The sequence below is a fragment of the Cydia strobilella genome, chromosome 5 (assembly GCF_947568885.1).
Source record: "Cydia strobilella chromosome 5, ilCydStro3.1, whole genome shotgun sequence".
NCBI classification, from domain to species: Eukaryota; Metazoa; Arthropoda; class Insecta; order Lepidoptera; family Tortricidae; genus Cydia; species Cydia strobilella.
In genome coordinates, this window is record NC_086045.1 from 5,400,292 (window position 1) to 5,419,482 (window position 19,191).

Consider the following 19,191-nt stretch of genomic DNA (forward strand, 5'->3'; position numbering starts at 1 on the left):
AGAGTAAATCGCTTGTTTTAACGCCGGTAACATAAAATGATATAAATGTAATGTATAATTTATAAGCTAAATTTTCATTTGAAGTATAAATGTCGTGGACAGATTAGTGTAGGTATAAAAGTTGAGATTCTCCCCTATATCAAGCGGCGTCGTTTCCTAGTTAGAAACCAATCTCGCCTTTTATCTTTTTAACCTCAAAGTCATCTCATCATGCCATCAATACACAGCTTGTCACAAGCACCCATTTTTGTTCTTCCATTATTATGAAACACTTTGCCTATGCACTATTAGGGCTTCGCTACATCTAGTCACCGTGTCACACTGTAATATTTATTTAAGACAATAATATGTTATACGTAGCTGTCCTACTCTCGCGGAAAAAGATGAATAACTAAGTAAAAAACTTGGCAAAGTACAATTTAAATCTCACCCAATCTATTGCAAAAAAAAAGATGTAGTCTGTCAAGCCATTTCCGTAGAAAAAAGCGGCAAATTTAAAAAATGTAGCCACGGAGGGTAATTGTCTCATAGAAAATTTGAATTTTGCGCCTTTTTCTACTGACAAACTTGTTTGACCGGTTATAGGTACCTAATACCTTTGAAACCAATGTCGGTTAGTAATTTATTTGGTACGGTAGTATCTACCGTTCCATCTCTATCTCCAGTATAGACACCCGTATCTAAAACTGTGGTCAACTGTCATAAAATATTACCTAATTATCTATTAGTTATCTAATTACCTTTTATAGTGACTTGGCAACACTCATACCATCTCATACCTAATCGAAATAAATAAAAAATTGTGCCTAAATTAGGCGAAAGCACCCATTGTCGCCGAACTACTTTCTTCTCAAGAGCGCCAAAATATCTCAGGTCACTTTCAACCCCTGGATATCGGCGAAATTCGGGACGAGACTGCAGCAGCATTACTATTTAATTCCAACGTTACTGCTGTATGTAGTGTTAATGCGAGCTATGTCACTGTCAATCTTCTTGACAACATGTGTGACGGATTGAAATTTCTAATCACGACAGAATTGCTGCAGCGATATTAACACAAATTGTCACCTTAAGGTGACAGTCCATTTCCAACCGCAGCTGCGTTACTGCTCCGACACTACTGCAGCGGCCTGAACGCGTCGGTGTTATTGTCAATTTCCATAGTAAAATGAATGACAATATCGACTGCACGTAATATGGTGATTTTAACGTTTTCCCGACCGCCGCTGCACTACTGCTCCGACACGTCGGTGTTATTGTCAATTTCCATAGTAAAATTAATGACAAGACCGACTGCACGTAGCGTGGCCATTTTTGCGTATTTAGTGTATTGGAAGTGTGATTGTGTGTGTGTTGGAAGGGGCAGACCTCGGCGGACTTTCTCTGATCAGATCGGGGAAATCCTGAAGAAAGGCCAGGTCAAGAGCACCCTAAACCGGCGAGCGTGTATGAGGAATGTTATGAAAGTGAAGGAAGCGAAAGAGGTATGTCAGGATCGCAGCAAGTGGAAATCCGTGGTCTCTGCCTACCCCTCCGGGAAATAGGCGTGATTATATGTATATGTATGTATGTATATGTAGTGTATTATTGCAACTGCGGCTGCAGACCGCACGTCAAATCTGTCACCTGCACTAAAATGTCTTTGGGTCACAGATATTAGTAGTTCGAAGCAAAGAGGATTAACCACTACATTCTAATAAGGAGCTTATTACACCCAAGGATATACAACCCCGATGGTACAGTCGCCATATATCGCAGATATATCGGGTCGGCCAAGGAGCTCACAAATATCTGAACACGCCTTTATTGTCAAGGCGCTAGAGTGCATGTTCAGATATTTTTAGCACCTCGGTCGCTCCGATATATCTGATGGCGACTGTCCCTACTGTAAACTTTTTTGCTAATCTATATTGAGCCATATCACAGAGCCAGTTAGGAAACTTGTGTGTTGCACACAATAATTGTGTACAACACGCACCGCGCTAGTTGTATGCATGCACAATTGATCTTGTACCTCGGCAGAGGGGAAAATAGTTAGGACGCTAAATAATTTGTCAGTAAATAAGAACAAACAAAAATCTACTCATCCATTTCCTTTAGGTACTAGTATACTAGCCTAAGACAAAAGGGGATATTACTGTAATGTTCTGCCACCAGAGTGCAGGACTAGCCTTTTTAGTAAACCATACAGTAACGTATACATACTGTACCTTTAATAGGTTTTTGACAAGTTTTCAGAGATAACAAAATATGACATTGATGCATCAAGGCGGTTTGTTTACAGAGGACCTACCGGAAAACGCGAATCCGAAATTTCGGTATCTGCCTCTTTATCGCTCGAATATGCAAGAGTGACAGAGATGTTAAATAACGAAATTTCGATTTTCATCTTGGTTTGCGATAGACCCTCAGATTGTGGTAGTGGCGCCCTGGCGCCCCTACGCAGTTTCGCGTAATATTTCCTAATCCTGGCCAAGCTATATTTTCCTACGTGATTTTTTTTATCATTTCATGATAAATTCATTAAATAAACTGTTCTTTTATTTTTTCGTTGTTTTGCGAGGATAGCTATAAGCTCGACAGGGCACGAGCGATAGAGAGGCAAATAGAATACCGAATATTCGGCAAAGTGGCCGAATAGGCCGAATAGTTGCCGAATATTCCTGGCAACTCTAGTCGTAATATCATATTATATAATGTCGTTTATGGCGACACTTTCTAATTTTGTCATTGCAAAATTTGCAAAGCCATTCCTGAGCTAAATAAACGAAGCAATCATTATTTTTATTACAAGGAGCAAAGATGTTGTTTAATACCTACTGGTCCTGGTAATATATTGATATCCAAACATACGAAAGGATACAAAATTGAACCACAAGAGAAGCGAATGGTTTAAAATTTAGAATATTGACAGTTGCGGGTTGTCTTAAGAGGCCGTAGTCGATCTTGGAGCAAAAATTTAAAATTGATAGATTTAGTCGTTGAAATTATACACGTTTTGTTACGTAATATATAAATAACAAGTATTGGTTTCTATTAGCACGTGTTCTCATCTTGCCTTTTAATAATGAGGTCGCGAGCGTGCGCCACCGGTAACATAAGAAAAGAAAGGGCAGTTTTTAAAAATTCATCAAAAATTTATGGTGGTAAATTATACAAATTGATGTATAAGAATAGTTTCAGCAAATGTTGCAGATTGTTTAAGTATCAAAATTACGTTGAAATTAAGTCGATTTTCAGAGAAATTGTCATTTGTTTTGAAGTAATTTCTGGAGAAAATTGATTTCGTCTAACTTTCATTTACACTACTTCAAAGTCATAATAATAAAAATGTAGTCTGATAAACGTCAAGTACAGGATATGTGTAATACAAAATTACCATGTTTAGCCGTCCAAACTTTACGAAATTTACAAATAAGAGCGACAAAATCAGTGCTTTACGCGCGTTGACCTAAACGTCCATCAGAAAAGCAAACATTACTAATTTAGTCAGTCTGTTTTCAAAAAATTGATCTGATAAGTTAAGATAAGAAGACGTGCTAATAGAAACCAGTACTTGTTATTTTAATTAGGTAACAAAAGGTGTACAATTTCACCGACTAAATCTATCAATTTTACATTTTTGCGACTAAAATCGACACCGGCCTCTTAAGGCATGAGGGTTAAACAAACTTTGTTACAGTGCAACACGCAATTTTTCATCACACCAACACGAGGAAACCATTTATTATTCAAATTAATTTATTAGAAGTTCTTTCTATCGGCCAAGGTGAGGGAAATAGCTTTCTTCATAAAGGATTTCTTATCTCGCCCGTCAAGTTTTATATGGATGCACGCCGCCCATGGACACCTGCAACACAAGAGGGATTTTAATTTGTGTTTGTTTCAAATAGGAAACTTGACAATATGAAGTGTAAATTGCGCAATTACTTAAAGCTCTTACAAATAATTTTATTTATCACATCGGATTGCTGTGTGCGGTGGTCACCTGGTGGTCACGCATTTAGGCAAGAGGATGGGGAAGAAAATTTCACATTGTGAACTTACCTTAATGTTAAGAATAATTTTTCCTCTGCATTAATTTCATTTGAGTAATTTGATTGTATTTCGTCAATTATTAAGTCTCATTCAATGTTGAAATGCTTTTCATTTAATCGGCAATATTCCCTGAATTAACGATCACCATTAAATATCAGATTTTTTATTAATATTGCGTAGCTGCCTTCGTCGGACTCTGACTGTTGTAGAAAGGCAAACTGGTCTTCTTTTTCATGTAGCTTGTAGCATTATCTTCACTCGCTTCTTCACGTAAAAAATACAAAAGTAAATTAGTATTTTATTTGTACGTCTGACATTATATGACTTGACATTGACAAGCCATCAACGAACGCTGTCGCGACTGCACGCCGCAACAGCCGTAGTCGTGTTGCTACAGTAGTGCGGCACCGCGTAACGTCGCAACTGCAGTGCAGCGGCAGTCAAAAATGGACAGTCACCTTTACCAATCTACAATTAAGTAGTCGAAGGCAGCGACGGTGTGACGGCGTCCCGGAGCGTGCAAACATGCTCCACGGTCCTGTTTGCGTCTGCGTTGTCGCCTGTTTGCGGAGCGTCTCTTATAACATGTTTTGTTTGCGTGCTTTTAGTCTCCCGCTAAATTAGATGCAGTATTTTGAGATGTTTATAATATACGCAACTGCAGGTTTAACTTCTTTTATGTTTCGTAGGTATATCAAAAATAGATAGAGGTAGTAGTAGTAGTAGTAGTAAATCACTTTATTGTACAAAACAAAAATTGATAACATGAAATTCATATAAATTTAGGTACAAAGGCGAGCTTATCCCTATAAGGGATTTCTTCCAGCTAACCTTAGAGTAAATGAGTGGAAAATTCGAATTAGATAGATAGACAAACTTACAGAACGTACAATAATATTTAAGAAGGAAAACTACAATATTAACGTCTACGAATAACTAAAATACATCAATTAGAGGTAAAGATACTAATTAGTATAATATGTTTATCTATATTTATAAATACGTACATCCAGATTGACTGACTCTGACTTGGTTTGACGTTTAAATATTGCAGGCTAAATATAATGAACTTATTATTTTGATGTCGATACATTCATAACGTATCGTATACCACCGCTAGTATCAATAAAGCTAAGAAAGTTGACATTTGCGCATCATTGCACATTTACAATGATAACAAGAAATAAGCAACGATTTTTGAAAAATTCAACCCCTAAGGGCTAAATGTTAAGTGTTGTCAAATTTTTAACCCGTACTTATGCTATATATTGCTGCACACTATTCATGTAAAATTAAAACAACCAATATAAAATCTACGCGAAACAAGCCGTGAGCAACAAACAGCTAGTACGCTAGTAGTATGACATAAAATAATTAATTGTTAAATTACCCCCATCATCATCCATATTCCCCAAAACCCATTAATAATTGAACCACAGAATAAGTAATTAGAATTACCCAATACATTATGAATGCGAAAATAACTCTGTCAGTCTGCTCTTGTCGACTAAATCAAATTAAACCCTGAGAATTGACATACGTGAAGGTTTTTTAGAGGGAGGCTTTTAACTTTGTATACCGAGCCTCAAATATTTTAAAGATACCTATTTTATTCAGATAGACTGGGCTAGAAGAACTCGCATGCGAGTTTAGTTACATTGCTGAATACTGAGGTAGAGTTAGTTCAACTGATCGATCAAATACCATAACGTAACGGTCCAGCACCATCGAGACGTATTTACTTAGAATGTCATTTGTTTTCGCAGTTTTAGTCCAGTTAGAATTCAGCTGGATGAAAGAAAACTAGTCTCGAGCAAAAGTAATATGGAAAACTAAAACATGTATAACAAGCTGGCCACTAAGCCATAAATTTGTAAAGCTGTCAGCAATCCTCAAACATCTGTATAATTCAGTGGGAAAACCCACCCTCCTGGAGCCACGAAATTTCAAGCGCGCATGAAATTTAAAACACACATGCCTTGAAATAAATGTTCGCGGAACAAATGTCGTCGGCGATTCTTTCTCACGGGTTTGGGCGTGCTGCCTTCTTACGCAGAGCGAGTGGATCAAGGCATAAGAAAAACTCAAAAAAGAAAAAAATTATATTGCCTTCGGTTACCGCAACAGTTACTCATGAAATTAAAACTATTCAAACGGATTGTATTGTATCGCGTATAGTGAATTTAAAATACATCCCGTCGTTTTGAGGCCTTAAGAGCGTTCGTAGTCAATGGGACGAAAATAGTGATTTGTTTTACAAGGACGCAAAATTGTTGTTAAATCGCTCGTGCCCAAGCAAGCGAAAGATTTCAAAATGGAACCAAAATGTGGAATCTTCAGCGTTGGGGGTTTAATATTTCTCCGTAACTTTTAAATGATGGTTTTTATTTAAAATTCATTATACGTGACAAACATAAGTGAACAGCTTAAACCTACACATAGGTAGGTATCTCATTCCTAGGATAGAATTATGACATTAGAGGCTTTTAGCAATCGCAGACACTTATTTCTACCTTAGGTAGTGGTTCCAAACTGGTATACTAAATTCCATCATCGAATGGTTTTATTTAGTTTGTTTTGCTATATTATGTTAAAGCTATATTTTTTATCATACTCTTTCACACATTACTTTTTAACAAAATATACTTATTCATTTTATCTAATCCCTATGATTTTTCTTTTGCTAAACATTAAAATTTGCCTTTACTAAATGTTGTTATATTCCCCTTCTTTCTTTCTTTACTTGTTTTGACTCAAATTTCTCGCCTCATCTTTACAATTCTAAACGCTTTCTCCCATCCCTTGGTCTAATAAAGCTACCTCGAGTAAGAGTTGCTATTTTTCCCATCTTAAAGCCTTCTAATATCGTGCCTGCCTCGGGCCGGTTGTCATTTGTCTGCCGGCAGTACGCAAACTTTGCCTCACTGTTTGAAAGCACTACATTATAGCCGTTCCTCTTTATCGTTCCCGTCTTGGGTAGTTAAGGGATGTTTATATCGATAAAACGTTGTGTATATTGCGTAATATTGTAAAAAAAAGTCTCCCGACTGGACAAGTTACCCAGAATTCCCATTTTTTCTGGTCATTAAAGTGATCACTAAAGTTTTGTTAATTAACTCTTGCGTTCAATTTATTATTATTATTAATTGAGTCATATTACCTCATGAACATACCTGATAAATACCTGTGCCGCTATATTACAAAGCATGTAATACTTAAAATTAAAATTGCTTTATTTGTTGCCGATTGTCTTATTCCATATATTTAATTAACTCATCAGTACTTTTTAATTAATATGTCATTTTCACTTTTTAATTAGAATTTAAGCCTTTGTTATAAAATAAAATATTCATTGCTAACTCGTTTTTTTTTGTTCTAAAATAAAACACATTCCCAACTCTAATTTATTTCTGATCACCAGTCTGAAAAGTTTAAGAGCCCTGCATGGAATTAGTGATCAAAATAATTCGATTTAATTTGATTTTAAATTAGAATAATTAGTGCAAATAGATTGGAGGAATTCAGAAAAACTCATTAAGACTTCAATAGTTAATGAACCAAAGTTTGTTTGGACTTTGAAGATAGAATTGATGGGGTAAAATTAATGAAGATTTTGATTTACGACTCGAGATAACTATTTGGGAGTGACAGTTTATTGTTGGATATCAAGATCTCAATCAAGATCGTTCAGTTTAAATTATATTAAGGTTTTCAGTGGAGAAAATTACATAACAATTTGATACCAAGAAGAAAAAAGTTTAAAGTTCGAGATGGTAACTTCCAAGATAAAGAGCTATAATATTTTATACGGGGTACGGTGACATTAAATTTGTCATCTTCATATAATTTATAACCTTAAAATAATATTAATAATGTTATCGATATTAACTTAGTTTGCGCATCACATCCCTTTAAGAAAGTCTCCGTACTTCCTTACAGTGGATTTCTTTTTAATACCCACATTTAAACTCGGGAGTGAGCACATGTCGCCTAACAAACTTGGTGTTCCTTCACCTACTGAATCCTGAGCTTCTGGGCTAATCAAAACGACGTACGCGCCATTGAAACTTGTACAAGATATGTCTCTAAGCAAACTTTACTTCTTGGATAAATTGTTTCATGAGTGGAGTTTTACATTCGTATTTAATTTAGTTTTCACAGCTGTCAGAAAAATAGTCTCGAAAAAGGTTATGATGATGATAAATCTACCGCTTTTAATCTCATCTAATTCTTCCTAGCGTTGCATCAGATTTTTGCCACGGTTCGTGGGTACCTGAGGTCTGCTTGGCAACTACTATCAAGAAATGGTGTAGACACTCATTTTCTGAAAATATTATAAAAAAAGGACTGATAGACAATAGTTATTTATTTTACAAGTGGGCAAAGTTGTTGATTGAAAGTTGTTGTTGTCGTGCGTAATATTGATACCCAAACTAGCGAAAATCCAAAATTTAAACGTGAACGTACGGTAGCGAGATTAGTTCGTAAAGTGGAATGTTGAGCGTTACGAGGGTTTCATTTTGGGGCACGAGGGTTAAAGAAACTTTGTTACCGAGTAAAACACATAATTGTTCACCACATCAATGTGAGGAAAATACTAACTATACAACATTGCAAATCAAATGCAAATTAATTTTTTTAAACATGAACACTCAGAATCATCACTTCGAAGTTAATTCAACCAGCCAACACGAGAAAACAACTCTAAACTTGCAACCAATTAATTTGCCACTTTTGTGGATAAAATGCAACTTTCTCATTTGTAGTGACGAATAAAGAAAACCTTTGTAAGCTGTTGTTGTGAAAAAGCTAATACGGCGCCGTTTTTTAGGGTTCCGTACCCAAAGCGTAAAAACGGAACCCCATTGCTAAGACTCCTATGTCCGTCTGTCTGTCTGTCACCACGCTGTATCTCATGAACCGTGATAGCTAGACAGTTGACATTTTCACAGATGATGTATTTCTGTTGCCGCTATAACAACAAATACTAAAAATAAATATTTAAGTGGGGCTCCCATAAAACAAACGTGATTTTTTGCCGTTTTTTGCGTAATGGTACGGAATCCTTCGTGCGCGAGTCCGACTCGCACTTGGCCGGTTTTTTTTAAAGAAACTGAAATAATCTCAAGCAATATTACGAGAGCAAAAGTACCTAACTTTCCCTATCTGCTCTAGCAAAAAACCTTAGTTCAAAGGTTCAAACCTGTCGCCGGCGGGGTCCAAAACGATAAACTGTTATAAATCAACCGGTTTCATAAACCGGCACTTTCGCGGAACTTTACAGTCCTACAAATATGTTAGTTTTGTTTTATGCTTTTATCTAATAAAAGGCATCTGTCGGATAAAAAGAACCTGGTGAGGCAACATCGACGTTTGTTTATCGAACTTTTTTGAAAGTGGTCAACTCTAGCTTTTGCCGATAGTACGTATAAATTTTATAAATATTTGATGGTCTTGCTTTTATTGAGCGCAGACCATAATTTAAATTTAAAAAACATTAGATATATAAAAATGTATTTAGATTTCGAAAAACATGTTCAGATGCCAGATTGTCTTCAAAAAGATCTAAAATAATCTTAAGAAAATGTAACGTTAAAAAGTTAAGTTTCTTCTCAAATGAAATAATCTTGATTTTGAAAAGACGTAGGTACGTGTGGACTTCGGCTTCGGCTCTGCGCACGCTTCTCAGTGTATTTACTTTAGTATAAGTAAATTGCGAAGTAAATAATGAAAAAAAAAAATGGTTATGTCTACATTATTTACCTTTTTCCTGACTGATACATATAACTATAATTTCTCTAATTCAGGACAGACAGACCGACTGAAAAAGTAATTAAAAATATTGCGCATAATTTGCAACTACGAGACAAGTGATATTTTACGTACTCATATACACTGACCTCATCAACCCTCAATACGGATCAAGGTCGGCGATTCAAAAACTCGCCCCCTGGGAAATCATCAACCTTCGCTAGAAGGCTTCGACGGATATTTATGGAAGCTGTCGCGGGACCTTGCGACGTGAAGGGACCTAAAGGGACCTGGGGGGACCTGACGAGGGCCCCGGTTAGCTCAAGGGAACACGATTCCGACTGGCGCGACGCTCGGTGAATTTTGAGTGGGTTTACAGGGGTTTAAGATTTGTAACCAGTTTCGGGTCATTAGGGGGTTTTTAAATCACTGTTTTCCTGCTAAATAGCTTTGTTTACTGACATGTTTAGCTAAGTTTCAGTTTTATTTTCTTTAACCAACATTTTCTTCTCGTTCATACCTATACCTAACTGTAGTCTGTAAATTTAACAATCTGGTGCAATCGATTTTTGCTATAACATAAACAATCTTATTTGTCATATAGCTAAAATATTCAATCGTCTTAATAAGCACTGAACGTAAAGAATGTCGACCAGCTGAAGAATTTTACTAACAGTATTCAACCTATAAACTAAAATTGTTGTTATACTAAAGAAGTGGTGAAGGCGGGATTCGAACCGACGTTTTTTTAGAAGCTAAGATGCGGAGTTCATGGCGTTAGCCGCGTTAGCTAAAGACGCCGGTTCGAAATGCAGCCTTTACCACTGCTGGGAGGATTCGTTACTTTTTTTTAAATATATGAAATCTATTTCAGTTTATAATTTATATATATGGTAGTGTGACTAGGTACTTAAAAAAACACAAATCAAAATATTTGATAAAAACAATTTGATTTGTTCTCAAAGTTGTGTGCACTATTTAACCTGTCAAAACTATAATAATAATATGACAATTCAGCCTATATACGTCCCAGAGCTGGGCACAGGTTTCTCATGCGCGAGAGGGATTGGGCTATATTATTTTACGCTGGCCAAATGCAGATTGGAGACTTCACAGTCATACACCTTTGAATTTCTTCGTAGATATATGTAGGTTTAGTGGTAAATGTCAAATTATATTCCGTATATAAGTTCAAAAAAACTCATTGAACCCGTGACCTCCGGATTCCGGAACGCTTCTCAAAACTGTTACAATAAAAGCCTTACACTTGATAAGCGTATCCAAATGTTGCCTCCCGACGTCTAGAACTTAATTAACTAGAGCGAAGTTTGGACGACTTAGCTCCGCTTCGAAAAATGATGTTAGCAGTCGAGTTTGTTGATGTTCAAGTGTTTTGCTTGCGACTGGGTGCGGAAGTTGATCGATTATAAGTCTGAGTATAGTTTTGTTATACTAGCTTCTGCCTGTGCAGAATGATGATTTCCATGATAAAAACTATCCCATGTAATTTCCGTGACTAAAACTCTGGTCAGTGGTATAAGAGCGAAGACAACATAGACAGAGTTAGGTACTGTCGTCCTAAAGCGTCCTATTAATTACTTATCACCCGACAAATTAAAGGTCGTCAAACAAAGATTTTTTTTGTTACTAAAGATGAATCTTAAGATTCTTAAGGATAAACTTTAAAATAAGACTCATAACCCTTGCATGTGCCCAATAGGGAACAAATGACAATTTATTCTGTGTAAAACGGCAGTCGATTCTTACCGGTCGCCATTATGACTATTATGAGTCGTCAAATTATACTAAAGTACAAAGTTGGGCTTCCTATTATTTGTCCATTGTAAAGCGACACCTAGTTTATAACGAGTAGCTTACCACCCGACAATTAAAGGTCGTCATATTATACAAAGAGGAGATTTCTTCTTGCTAAAGAAGAATTTACCCTTGCATGTGCTCTTTTATTTGTTAATTACCCTCATGCATGAAGTTTATATTTGAACGAAATATGTTTTATTCGGATGTTTGTTACCGTTATATCATGTTACAAATGCATTTTCGTTTTTAAATTACCATTTAATTACTTAAAATTATAAATAAAAAGTACAAAAATTTGCCCGCGAAAAGCAAAAGCTAGTGAGCGAAACGCTCGAAACGCCACGTGACGTCACGCGTTCGACAGATTAGTGTCATTAGTAGCAAACGTCAGTTGGGCCGCCCAACGTGTGACGTCATCACGCTCTGTCGAATTCGCGCCAAAAATTATGAGCGTTTCAACCGCTCAAAAATTTTCAACATTTTAAATATTTTTTAATAAAATAATGTTAAGGTTTACAAAAGTATTTTTATCAGTTCCGGTGTTCCAACGATATAAATTATGAATCCAAAAATAAAAATAAATTCATGCATTGAGCTAATTAAAGGTCGTCATATTATACAAAGAGGAGATTTCTTCTTGCTAAAGAAGAATTTACCCTTGCATGTGCTCTTTTATTTGTTAATTGTAAAAACAACAGTTGATTTTATTTACCGGCCGTCATTATAAGTCGGCAGATTATACTAACAAAGTTGTCCTAACTCAACATGACGCACGTTTTTTTAAGTGTCACGTCTGTCGATAAAAGCGCCGCTTCCGTTTCCGACCGCCCAAGGCGCGACAAAAATTAGTCAACGACGTGATTAGCCATGCTAACGACATAATGGCAGTGCTATTGAAAAGTGTTAGTTAGCTACATATATTTTTATGTATTTATCAATTCATAAAACGGGCGACTCCCGTTGACCACGAACCCTGTAAAGTTGTGATGAAACGCCGAAAATGTTGGTGGCAAACAAGCACACGTGTACGCGCTGGTGGCCTAGCGGTAACAGCGTGCGACTTTCAATCCGGAGGTCGCGGGTTCGAACCCCGGCTAGTACCAATAAGTTTTTCGGAACTTATGTAGGTACGAAATATAATTTGATATTTACCAGTCACTTTTCGGTAAAGGAAAACATCGTGAGGAAACCGGGCTAATCCTATTAAGTCCCAGTTTCCCCTCTGGGTTGGAAGGTCAGATGGCAGTCGCTTTCGTAAAAACTAGTGCCTACGCTAATTCTTGGGAATTAATTGACAAGCGGACCCCAGGCTCTCATGAGCCTTGGTAAAATGCCGGGGCAACCCGAGGGAGATGATAGTGGCAAACAAGCACACCGCCCCTCTTATGGTAAGCGGTTACCGTAGCCTATGGAGGCCTGTGACGTCAGTAACAGTGATATCGACAATTTTCGCAGAGACCTGTCACCCTGGTGAAATAGGGGCCTGGTGGTAGCGTAAGTAAAGGTTTTTTTCGTGACAAAACTTCTTCTGTTAGGAAGTAGGTAAAACATGGTACCTAGGCAATGTCAAATACGTCATAAAAACTATTGAAGGGACAAGTCATTCGCCAAAATCGACTTCATAGTTTTGTTGCTACGGGGGATCATACATAAATACCCTATAATAGTATAATATGTATTGTACACATATAGGCATACATTACATATATAAGTTAACTTTTACACGGAGTGGCAAAAAAATAAGTGCATTCCCGTTACCAGGGAGGTTTTGGGATTATACTGAGCAAGTTTTACTAGGGGGCCCAACCAAGAAACCGCGAAAATAAATGTACCCATCCACAGAAAATGGACCAGCCAAAATGACACAGCCAAATTTTTTTTCGCGATTTCGGTGTTGGTCCCATAATAAAAGTTGCTCGGTATAATCCCAAAACCTCCCTGGCAACGGAAATGTACTTATTTTTTAGCCACCGTGTATATGTACATAGTCTGCTCAATCACCCGTCCCGTCAGCGGTTGGAAAAAAATTGTGCTAAACCAATGTAACGGTCACTTTAACTAAGTAACAACTGGCGTTCTTATTTTAAAAATAAAACCGGACAAGAGCGAGTCGGACTCGCCCACTGAGGGTTCTGTATTTTTTAGTATTTGTTGTTATAGCAGCAACGGAAATACATCATCTGTAAACCTTTTTAGTATTCAGTTTATATACAATTTAATTGTTAACACTTGCATTTTATTTATGTTATTATTATTGTTTTTGTTCTTGTTTGCACAAATAGCTCTATTTTACTCTGTACTTTATTAAACGACTGTTTGTATAAAAGACTGTTTGTTTCTTAAATAAATAAATAAAATAAATAAAATCTGTGAAAATTTAAACTCTCTAGCAATCACGGTTCATGAGATACAGCCTGGTGACAGACAGATGGACAGACAGACAGACGGACAGACTAGTCTTAGTAATTTCCCCGTTTTTACTCTTGGGGTACGGAACCCTAAAGCAAAGTCTCTTCCAGAATACCTTTAGGGTGACTATGAATAACAAAAGCCCTACCAGCAATCACCCCATAAGCATTAGCTACTATTAAGTAGGAAGAGTCTGGTAGACTCGCTTAGAATTGAACTATTTAACAAAAGTGCCAAAATCTAAATATTTATTCATCATCACTTCAATAAATGTATTTTTTACATATAGTTGTTCAATTCTCCTACCTGGGCAAGTCTCCCGAACTCCCCTTTTCAAACCACTGTCCCTTCTGCAGACTCGCGGTCACGTATGTCGCACCGTGTTCGTTAATATGTCGGACGTGCGCGGCCTGCCTTACGCTTTATAAAACGTGCGCAGACGGCCGACTTTATTCCTCTTTTGATTGTGACGACGTGCGCGCCGTGACGTCACGTGTGGACTTTGTTTCCTATTTAATTTGCTGGATTGGAATTTTACCGAACACAACATTATAGAGGGAGTGTTCGGTATAAAATAAAATAAAAGTACGCAAGTGTAGTAAAGTTCTTGAGCGCTCTTAACTGAGCACTTTCGTATGTAGAATGTCACTTTTAATTAAATATACGTGCTCATCACATGTAAATGCCCTCACCGGGAGGCGTATTCTGATTGTAATAACAGGTTATGGATTTGTTATAGATATGATCTATCGGTGTTAAAAGTGGCATCAAGCAGAAACGTAACTTTTGGCACCGAAAGATCATATCCATAACAAATTCGGATCAAATTCATAACCTGTTAATTATTACTGTCAGATCAGAACACGCCTCCGGGATTGAAACCTGGAACCGCCAGGGTCACTAAATTGTGAAGATTATTTATACCTGGCGATGTTATTGACATGTTTAAATACTGGTACAATAATCAAATCGTCAGGTGGGCGGACTCGCCGACGTCACCAAAATTATTTAATTTATGAGTAGACACTTTAATCGTTGAGCTCAGCAGTACCAACAAAATCGGATGTTCTATTGATGGAAAATGTCTGCGTGTGTGTGTCATGTGCGCGGGCGCCGGTAGCGGCAGGGGGGGGGGGCGAGAAACCACCCTTGTTTATGGCATCATTGTCAAAAGATGGGTTGCACACGACACTCACTACGTCATTCGCTAATGATTCATCCACACTGTCCACCGACGTAGTACTTACCCAAAAACAGTTTTCCAGTTCAAAGGCACTGCCCTACCACAATCACGGTTAAAATCCGGATGACGACTAATTTCGCCCGCGTCGACTCATCGGGCGCGAATTGCTGCGGCCCGCAGTCTGCGCCGGTCCGCCAACGCAACTCCTGACGACACTCCTCGGTACGGAGTGAAACATGTCGAGCGTTTTTCGACTCAAAATACGTGAGTATGATACTTTTAGTGCATAAACTCTTGATTAATATTGTATTTAGCTTTTTGTCTAAACTACCTATATGTGCGCCATTAAATATTAACCGCCCGATTATTTTTTGCGGGATTTTTCATCTCATTTTGATTATAACCTTGAGTCGTCTCATCAGGCATCTTAAATGCACCAATAAGTTCAAACGCAATCCCTTAAAACGACTCCTGATTGCATTTCGTCAGCACCAATCAGCCGCTAACGCTGATTGGTGCTCACTGTCAAGGTCGTATCAAAATAAATGAAAATCTTGAAACAAACAATAAATTGTACATTTTGATGTCTTTATGTCATTTTGTTATGAATCCCGCGTGCATTTCGTTCAAAATTGTTTGTACATGTATAAACGCCAGTGAGATGCACGGGCGAATGATAAATTTGATGCCAACATGTTATTAAGCTTAGAATAAATTTAAAAGTGGAAAAATTGCTGCCTTGGGTGAGACTTGAACTTGAGACGGTGGCCGTTTAAGAAGTGTAACACTCTTACGGTAGATGTCGCTAGGGTCCCCTAGACCCATATAGTGGGAAGATTTGCTGATTATGGATGAGGTCTTGGTGGCTCAGTTGGCAGAGCGCTGGAGTATCGATCCAGAAGCCGTGAGTTCAAGTCTCACCCAAGGCAGTAATTTTTCCACTTTTAAATTTATTCTAAGCTTAATAGCATCGATCGCAGACGTTTCTGCTTGTTAAAAAGCCAACATGTTAGTTCGAATCGGCCTCCATATCAATTTATTTAAACAGAATCAGCTCCCGTAGCTCATCGAATAAGATGGAAAATGTTCCGAGCGACATCCATGATTTATGGCTGCACGATAATAATGGCGTTATCGGCCATCTTGGTTTCTCAGCCGTTAAATTTGAATATGAGGTGTATACCAACATGATATCAAATCCAATGCATCCCTCGAGTGTGAACGAAACGTAAAGTTACTACTTACACCTAAAATTTAATGTTGGTGTTTACAATACAAATAAGTACTCTTTTTTTCACACCATAAGAAAATAATCCAAAAATAAACAGCAACACAAGTAGTACTTTTAATATATATATATACATTAATAAATGTGTTAAACTCCAAAAAATGTTACAAACATTTTACGTGACAGCGACTCCATACCTATGTTCATTATAAAAATGACATAGGAACCATCACTCGACGCGAGAGGTATAAATATAATTTAATGAGTCCTTCAAGCCGGATTGACTAGATTTCTAAATATTCACACTGTGGAAACATTATTATCATTGACAAGATTGTCTGTGTTTCTCTGTTTATCTGTATGTACCTTTAAAAAATATTAACAAGAGGACAAAAATATTGACATTAGATGGATTGCTATCAGATACCCATTCACCATTGCCATTCAGGGACACGTTGAATAAATAATAATTTTGCGTATTAATTTTAACACAAACAGTGACATCTCTACTTCTTTAGCTTAATGTTTTTGCATTCACCCTAAGGCGAGCCCGGCATGCACTAGGCTACATAAATAATTGTGATGTTTTCAATAAAAAGGTACCACATTGTCGCTTACCATAAGGACGAAAATTGCTTGTATCTATATGAGAAACCTGTCAGAGCGTCCTCATGGCAAGCGACAATTTGGTACTGAAAACGACACAATTATATGGTCCAATGATTAGACGTAGAATATTTACTAGTTTCTGTCAGTACAACTGACATCTGACCTAACTAGTGTTTTTTTTTTCGAATAAGTATAACAAATTACTCTCATTAATATGAGTCATTTACAATAAACCACTTTCATACTTTCTCTAAATATAGCATACGATATACGAGTATAAGATTTACATAGGTACACCAACTTCGGCTTGGAAATAAAACTACATAACTTTCCACTCAAGCAACATTTACAACGATGTCTTGATAAACGTTGCGTGGATATACATAAGTACCTACGCTAAAATAATATAAATTGCTTCTAGTTTATGTATATACCTATTTGCCAGTATATACGAAAGCTCTAGAACACTTATATTCCTCCTCATCGCCTTCGATGACGGCGACCCTAAAAAAACATTATGGACGTTGTTGTCTATCTTGAGCCCTAATATTGGCTGGCTAGGCCGAACTTGCTCCTAAATACTCTATTGCACGTGTGACAATAAATTTGGTCAGCCGCGTTGAACGTGTACACGTCGGAGGGCTGCAGGTCTCTTTTCGTAACTGGCGTTTTACATCTAAGGCTATGCTTGTATGTAAGGTTCAGCTGAATGTCAGAACTGAAAAAGGCGATTTTGACATTTCTAGGTTGGTTTGACGTTTGGTTTGACAAGTCCAAAGTTCAAAGGATCTCCATATTGGAGATTGTTTACGCTGCTGATAGGGAAATTACGGACAAAATGCCATGTATTGACAAAATGTCATAGTAGGCTTATTTCGAAATTGGCGGGCTGTAGTGAGTTTATCGACACAGCAAACACCTAACAGCTGCCATTTTTACAATTCTGCGAGACAACCCAGCGCCATTAACCCAGTAACATTGAAGTAATGAGTTAACGTTTTTGGTGCCCACAATAGTTTATTTTATACATGGGTTTCTTCAGTGTTCATGAGAATTACGTGTAGTAATTTTGTGATTGTTTTTACTAAAACTGGAGACTAATGATATTAGCTAGTGATTTGTCTTATTTTTAATAGAATGCACAGTTATTTTTATTAAATATAATTTTTAATGTGTCTTGTTTACATTTGGACAAAATTACATATACATATATACACTGGACAAAATTACATCTGGTCTGGTCTGGTAAGTCTGGTGAATGCTGGTTACTCGGTTTCGTTGGACTCGTGCTTCAAGTGCTAATGTTTTAATGACCATCAAATTTTTTTATGTGAACAATGTCCTTAGAATTTGAGTATGCCATTATATCCTTTCTTAGTGTGTCATTTTACCCATACTACATATATGGACAAAATGGTTTTTGTCAGCCTGTATATTTTTCAGAATATATATTTTAATATGGTTTCTATTCAATTAAAAGGCTGTGTTAATGTTAGTCAATGAACCAATAATGAGTATTAATAACTAAAACCAATTAATAATTTTTACATAAAGACATGATTTAAAAACAAAACACCCTGTCATTTTTCCGTACTTCCCCTATATACTTATAAATAAATAACAAATATTGAAGATGGAAGCGATTCTATTTTGAATTATTAGTATGAATCTTACTTGATAAAAATAAAACAAGCTCATCAATAAGATTGATCGAATTATTGACGGCCAGCTCCACATTTCGTGCGCAAATATTAAATTCTCATAAAACACCCCTTGAATTAAAAAGTTTCTTGCTGATTTGGCGTTGTGACAAATTTTACTTCGCCTCATAACTTCGAAATACTTTCTTTTGGGGTGAATATTTTATTTTTTAGCCAACATTTACATAAAGTCTCGTTGGTATTGAAGTGTGCCAAATGTTTTATTAGGGTTAAGAGAATTTTTTTGGCTTCTTATATTTTACGTGAAATACTATACGATTTAAGATGCTTTCAACTGGGCTTTTTGTAATGTCAACGAATATTATAATAACTTGCGCCGGAAGAATTAAAAGCGGAAACAACTGAGACAGCATTTATCAGCAAACTGAAACGACTACTCACGAAATGTTATTATAATAAAAATTAATATTTACTAAGAAAACAATTTAACTGAT